The sequence below is a fragment of the Nelumbo lutea genome, chromosome 3, assembly GCF_056320005.1.
Source record: "Nelumbo lutea isolate HS-2025 chromosome 3, American lotus-T2T, whole genome shotgun sequence".
Taxonomy (NCBI): Eukaryota; Viridiplantae; Streptophyta; class Magnoliopsida; order Proteales; family Nelumbonaceae; genus Nelumbo; species Nelumbo lutea.
In genome coordinates this window covers 83,605,173-83,612,784 of record NC_142686.1, presented here as the reverse complement: position 1 = coordinate 83,612,784, position 7,612 = coordinate 83,605,173, and positions in this window count along the sequence as shown.

Below are 7,612 nucleotides of genomic sequence, written 5' to 3'. Positions count from 1 at the left end.
CCATTTGGTTTGTGGAAATAGGGGTCTAGAATGAAATCGAAATGTAACCATTTAGTTAGGTGGAATTGAAATCTCATTCTCATTTTTAATAGAACTATATTCCCCATTTGAGGGAATGGCAATTCCCACCCCTTCCTTTAAGAATGAGAATCACATTCTAACTGATTTCAATTCTAATTCCAATTTCAATTACTGTCTAAACCAAACAGACAAATAAAATAGATCATTCCGATTTCGATTCCGATGTATTTCAATTCAGATTTCAATTTCAATTCCGATTTTGGCTATGAATCAAACGGACCCATGGTTCTATTTAATTTTGATGATGCATTTTCACGAGTTAGGGATGCAAAACGGATCAAATCAGATATCAATAGATCCAAATTTGATTCGTTGCATCTAAATTCAAGTTATATCTTATCCATTGAGTTTATGCCAAATGGGATTACAATTGGATATTAAATTGTATAAATATTTAAATTAAAAATGATCAAAATGTAATGTAGTATTAATAAAGTGAACTAAATGACGTTGATATTATTTTATGAACAAAATTCATTCATAATTACTTGCATGAAACTTAAACTTATGAAAATTTAGTAAAAAACAACATTCAATCAACTTTATTAATATATAATATAAAACTTTATTATATGAATATAAATATATTTGAATCAAATCAAATTGGATAGGGGTGGATTCATATTAGATCCAATTAGGAATGGATTGAATTCAAATCACCCTTAAGACTATGTTTCATTTGAAGGAAAAGGTAGGGAAATGAAGGGAAAAGACAAGGAAACCCATATAAAACACAACCTAATGGAATGGAATTCGGACAATTGAATGGCATTTGCAGTTGTATCACAAGCATTATGTTGTTGTAATGATTTCTCAGCTCAATTAATATTTAAACCTTTTGCTATGTCATGCATTTAGTATAACATGTGCTCATTTGAGAGGGCTTTTACAAAATGGCTTCTAGTATTGCAAGGTCGTGAAGCTATATCGGTGAAAAACCAAAAAAGCCAAAAAAAAAAAAAAAAAAAAAAAAAAAGCTTACCTTGAGCTGAGAAATCAACTCATTGCGAAAGCTATTTTTGCCAACTTCTTCAACAACTCACTTAACACTAAAGCCCTTTCAAATATGTCCTAAAATATTTTTAGGGTAAAAGGCTTAAATATACCTAAGTATTTTAGAAATTGACTTAAAGATACCTTGGGGTTTTAATATGGATTTAAACAAAGTTTTTAAAACCGAATTGGACAATGAACTGGTCAGGGTCCAGTTCCTGGGTCCAACAGCCCGACTGTTCGAACCGAATGGATGGCCTGTTTTGAAAAAAAAAATTAAAAAAAAACAGCCAAAACCATTGGACGGTTCAAACAGTTCGACCACCTAGATCAACAATTTGCTAACCAAATCAACGGTTTTTGGCAAAATAATAGTCTGGTCCAATTTTGAAAACCATGGACTTATAAATGTGACACTTTTATCCTTTATTTTCTTTCAAACTTTCAAAAAGAACCTAAGAGAACCATGTGACTCACCTACCGATGACCTAAACCTGAGTCAAAATGCTCGGTCATTCAAATGGCTCCCAAGGTGTCCTAACACATACAAATAAAGAAATTGACTTTGTTTAGAGCCAACCAACTGTTGTTGTTTTCAGCTATATTTAACATTTTAACATTAATTGAGGTTCTAGAGGATACATTGTCTGGAATATTAGTGTTAAATCACCTTTTTATTTTTTCTAATGGGAAATTGTTGAAAATAACATAAATAATCTTTTATTTTTGTTTGTTGGCTCAATAACTTTGAACAAGAACTCACCAACAGGTAATCACAACTGTCCGGTCCAACCAAATTATTCTTTTTTTTCTACATTTTTTAAATTTATCACAAATTTTCAAAATATCTAAAACTCATCATGTCAGAAAGTTTTTATTTTTCAAATCACACCTTCCATTAGTACACCATTATGTTTCTTAACAGAGGCATCTTTGTTAGCATAAATAACAATTTTCATGACCAAATTACCATTGAATAGTGAGTTAGAGGAAAATTGCTCTTTTTCAGTTTTCAATTTTCTTGTTTTCTTTTTTTTTTTGCATTTTTAGTGTTTTGTTATAATTTCCAATGTTTTTTATAATTCCTTTTTTTACATTTTTCTATTTTTTACAATCTATAAACTTTCCTGTATTTTTGTTATTTATTTACAATTTCTGTTTTTCTATAATTTTTGGTGTTTTTTCTACAATTTTTATTTTCTAATTTTGTTTTTCAATTTCTATAGTTTCTATAATTTGAAAATATTTTTTTATTTTGTTTGCAATTTCTATAATTTTTTATACTTTTTGTAATTTCTATGTTTTTATGTATTTTATATTTGAAAATATTTTTTGAACTTTTTCCTTTTTTAACTCAATGAGTTTTAGAAAATTTCCCTTTTTTTTTCTGTCTCCAACTCTTTCCCACTTTCTTCTTCTCTTCTATCATCGGAACAAGAAGAGGATAAATAATACCATAGAGAGAATCACACAGAAAAATATAGGAGGACAAAATAGGCTTTTAAAGATTTATTATAAGTATGCATGTGGCATTTTACTGATAGATGTTTAAGTCAATTGGGGTCAATCCATGAGGTATATTTAAGTCTATTTTTAAACTTTAGGGTATATTTAAGTCTTTTACCCATTTTTTCGTAAATCCCTTAAACCTCTATAGGGCGTCCATGGTTTGGTTAACTGAACCATGGGCATATTTTTCACACTGAATCGATGGTATTGGTTTTTTCAATTCTCCAAACCGAAACTGAATCGGTACCACTGGTTAACTGGTTCCATGGTTTCGGTTCTTCAATTTTTTGGTTTTTTATATTTATAATATATTATATAAATATATGTATAATATTATATTATAAATAATAAATGATATATAATATATTACAAATATTTTAAAAATATATAATATATTTATAAATAGATTATTATAAATATAATATAAGTATATATTTATATATAATGAATATATATTTATATATAATATATAGAAAACATGTGACATATATTAAAAATATAAATAAAATATACATATAAATATATACTAGTCGGTTCAGTTAACCGCCGATTAATTTTTGTAGGTTAACCGAAAACCGAACTAATCCTTCGATTTTTCAAAAATTCCAAACCAAAATCGAATCGATCGGTTCAGTTAACAATATTTTGCAGTTTGTTTTTCTCGATTCAATTTGGTTTTTTAGTTTTTCGGTTTTTCATGGACACCCCTAAACCTTTCTTGTGTTTTCTTAAAAGAAATTAAACTTCCTCTAATGATTTGTCCTTAACTAACTCTTAGGCTATATTTGGTTCGAAGGAAAAGGTAAGGAAACCTATACAAGGTTTGTAAATGTTTCCCTACCTTTCCCTACTTTTTCCTTCAAACCAAACACAACCTTAGGGATAATGAGACTTATAGCCCCTTTAGTTACTTTTATGTCAATGGTCACACTAAATGGCCATTATGCCCATACTAGCTGATGGAGGGTGATTTGGTAGGACTTAGCAAGTAAAGGTCACGTGGACACGATCTATCCAGTAGGTGACAACTCAACAAAAGGAGTCTAGTCAGCAGTTTTAGAGCTCGGGTGTTCGGTCACCCTAGCACAAAGCCACCTCGGCGTAAAGGCATTTCGACACCTAATCCAGTTCGGGGCTTAAGACCCGGAATGACACTTATCGACTCCAAAAACTGCCCAGCAAAACCCAAACCTCACGAGATCACGCCGCATAACGGCAAGCCTTATCCTCTCACTACTCAGATCGGGCAGAGACGATAGACTTCCTTAACTGATATGTCACTCCTCGACTAAAGTAGAAACGGATCTCATCTACTTAGGCCGAAGATCCCGGGACCGTTTTGTGAGACCCACGGTAGCTTAGCTATATAAAGGCAACAACCCCTCCAAGGCCCAGGTATGCACGATTCTTTACATTCAAGCTCTTTAGAAACCAAAACTTTAGCTCACAACCACAACATATTACTGACTTAACCATCGGAGCGACCTCGCCAGGTCTTCCACCCCGGTCTCTCTGATCTCTATTTCGCAGATTGATCCAGCTCACCACGTGAAGCACACCTAGAAAACCCTCTAGCTAGGAGCTTCCAAATCGCGCATCATCAACTGACGCCGTCTGTGGAAACCAATCGAAAGGTCATCCCAATCCTAGTTACAGTCTCAGTTTCGGTTTCAACCTCAATGGCATCATCCAGCCACAACGGAAAGAGTGACATGAACATTACTAGGGGGCAAGAGCACCAAACAGTTGTTCTCCATGTTAGATAGTCATGCCCTTAGCTCCAATCAAATTGATGTACCTTTTTACATTTATTGTAAATGAATAAAGTACATAATTGATTCATGTCAATGTGGTGTGTTTCTATGTAATACCCTTAAACTGGACACTTATGAGACTTGTGTTAGTTTAGAATCTTCACAGCAGTTTGATAGATTTAGGAGATTTGTCCTACCAAGGCTAATACTGATGTGCCGCCAAGTTGGTTAGGGTGACTTGTCTTAGCTACCAAGGTGAGACCTAAGGTACATGTAGTGTGGATTTTCTTGAAACCTTGAACTGGACCAAAATTCCAGTATTGCCCTACACCTTGGAGATAGATGGGCAAAACTGGAATGTTACACCTGACCCCTAGACTCGATTATGGCATTGCACTAGGTGTCGGATCGGGTTGTCTTTGATATGCCAATCAGTAAGATCTTTAGAAGGGGTCAAAACCTGGGTATGTTGGGATAGTCCGAGAATTCATGTGAGTGGGTGATCATAATGAAAGGATCAACCTCTTTGTCGGACAAAGTGAATGATCGGGGATGCACTCTCTTTGATGAAACCTAAACTGTCGGCAGTTGATTTCAACCGTTGAAATTTGTTTTTGCAATATATATATATATATATATATATATATATATTAGGGTTTCAAAATATTTTGCAAAAGGTTTTACTTCCTGGGATCCATGTGAGTAGAGAGTGCAACACACTGTTCCTTGCAGCTGAGGGAGAGGTCTTCTCTTGTTGGGCAGTATTTGATCATTATGGGATGAGAGATTAAGTGTAAGACCATTGAGGGTAATACCTGATGGGCTAATCTTGCATCTGCCCACAATCCTTGGGTTTTCATAAGGTGGATAGACCCAATGACCATTTAGTATAAATGTTGGGCCCATTAAGAGTCCATAGTGATGGATTTAGGGGTTCACTGTCTTCTATAGTGAATTCGGCTAGGCCTTTTAACAAAGGTTGGGCTGAACCCATGTGGCTGATGTGTAGATCAATGTTTGGGTCCCACGCCATACAAAGAGAGCCAACTGAGCAGTAGGTTAAGATGTTAAGTGAGCACATAAACTTAATGGGCCTAAAGCCCAATTTCAAACTGGGTTAATTAGATTAATTAAATAGGGGCAGATATGGGTTTTGATCAACAGATAAGGATAAGAAGATAAGTCTTGTCCATTTAAAGAGTTCAGATCCAAATAAAGATTTGGATAAGGAAACTCCTAATTTGATTAGGATTAAGCTGATCTTGAACTACAGATAACATAATGGATTATCCTTATCACTTAAAGAGTCCAGATCCAAATAAAGATTTGGATCAGGAAACTCCTAATCAGATTAGGAGGATGTATCTTTAAGGCTATAAATAAGAGAGCAAGGTAGACATGAAAAAGACACCAAATACAAGATAGCAATCTGCAGAGTTCTTCCCTACTCTTGTCGACCCTACCTAGTTCGATCTCCACTTGTGGGAGTGATCAAGAATTGTTCTTGATATTGCTTCTAGGTAGAAGAAGCAATCTGAATTCGTGCTCACCAACCCTCTACTCCATTCTTGCTGAAGAATTTGGTTCTTGCTGAAGAAACGTCTTGCTGATCCTGCTTCACCACACACCGTGTCATCTTCAGTGGAAGCGGGTTTTGATTATCTCCTTGGGTGTGAACACCTTCATCGAGAGTTACCACTACTTTGTATAAAGTATATCCCTCTCCTCCCTTTTGGTTTTAGATCTGGTCCGATTTGTTTCAAGATTGATCATTGAAAATGTAGTTTTCTAAAATAGGGAATGCGATTCCGAGATGAGAGAGATAAATTTTTGAAATTTCGCCCAACCTTCCTACAGTGTTCGACCATCCATATGATTGATCTCTCATCCCTTCATTGGTATCAAAACAAAGTTCAAATCTTGAACCGAATTAAACCAGATCTGGATCTGCGCAAATGGGTAGAAGGCGTTCTACCTGATTTGCGTAATTAACATTTTTCTGGGAAATCGGTTCCCAATTTTTGGGCGAATGATATGAAATTAAATCTTTATTAATCTGATTTATATTTAGAACTGTTCTGTATATTTTTCTTGGATTTTGGGTTATTCGTATGGTGGAGATCGAATTCTTTTATTAGCGTAAGAAATCTGCGATTTCTTCCATTCATTCTTGGTCTATAATTAGGTTTATTATTTTAATTTTAGACGAAACGTATAGGAATTCAAATATGATGTAATATTAATAGAAAAAGTAGGTTTTCTATTTTTATTTCATTCAAAGACGAAGCTGAAAACACAAAAGAGAGAATTTCGTAGGATCGAGTTCAATGATCTACGATTTGCAGTTTTGGAAACTGCATACTGCGAATTAATCTTTGTTTTGTAGGGTTGTAGCCTTGCGAACAACCCCCTTTTTATTTGATTACTGATTCTTGAATGTCATCTATCAGTTGTTTAATTTTAGATCATCTTTCTTGAATTTAATCTTGAATTAAACATCAAACCCTAGACCCTTTCGAACCAGATTGAACCAAACTGGTTGGACCAAATCTATGGTTCGATGGGGGCTATTCTCAGCCATAAAATTTCTTATATGGGCCGAGGGATTGATAGTTAATTACAAGATGCAATTCGATCCACATCTGTAAAACCCATTTTTAATCTAATAAAATTGCTTTAGCCCAATTCAACATAAATGCTATATGGGCCGAACTGCTCTTTGCAGTTCAGCCCATATACCTAGATAATATTAATTGGTAATATTATGGAATTAAATGGGCTTTATATATGGGTTTAACAATTATTTAATTGATTGGATCAATTATGGTTTTCATGCATGTGATGTATGGATGTGTGATGTGCTACGTTCATGGGCCATAAGCACTTGGCCCATGTTGATTCGGTAGTGGCTCTTTCGCACACCATGGCTGAATACACATCCTTGCCATGATGTCCTTAAGATCATTGGATGATCTCCCTGCATGGTGGGCCCCACATCAGCTTCCTCCCCAAGAGGAACCATGCGGGACCCTAGCCATTTAGGGCCCATCTAAATTTGGCTTTATGAAAGCTAATGGGAGCCACTTTGGTTTGGCATTAATCAAATCTAGGGGGTTTTTTGTTCCCTCCATTAAACATAAGTGCATGTGATAGGGAATTTCATATGATGAATTCTATAAAAGCCTTCCATCATTAGTATGAAGGTTGGTTGTATTGGTGGGTGGGGATGCACTATAAAATTGGGCTATCCATCTGTTAATGTAGTTGGTTGGATT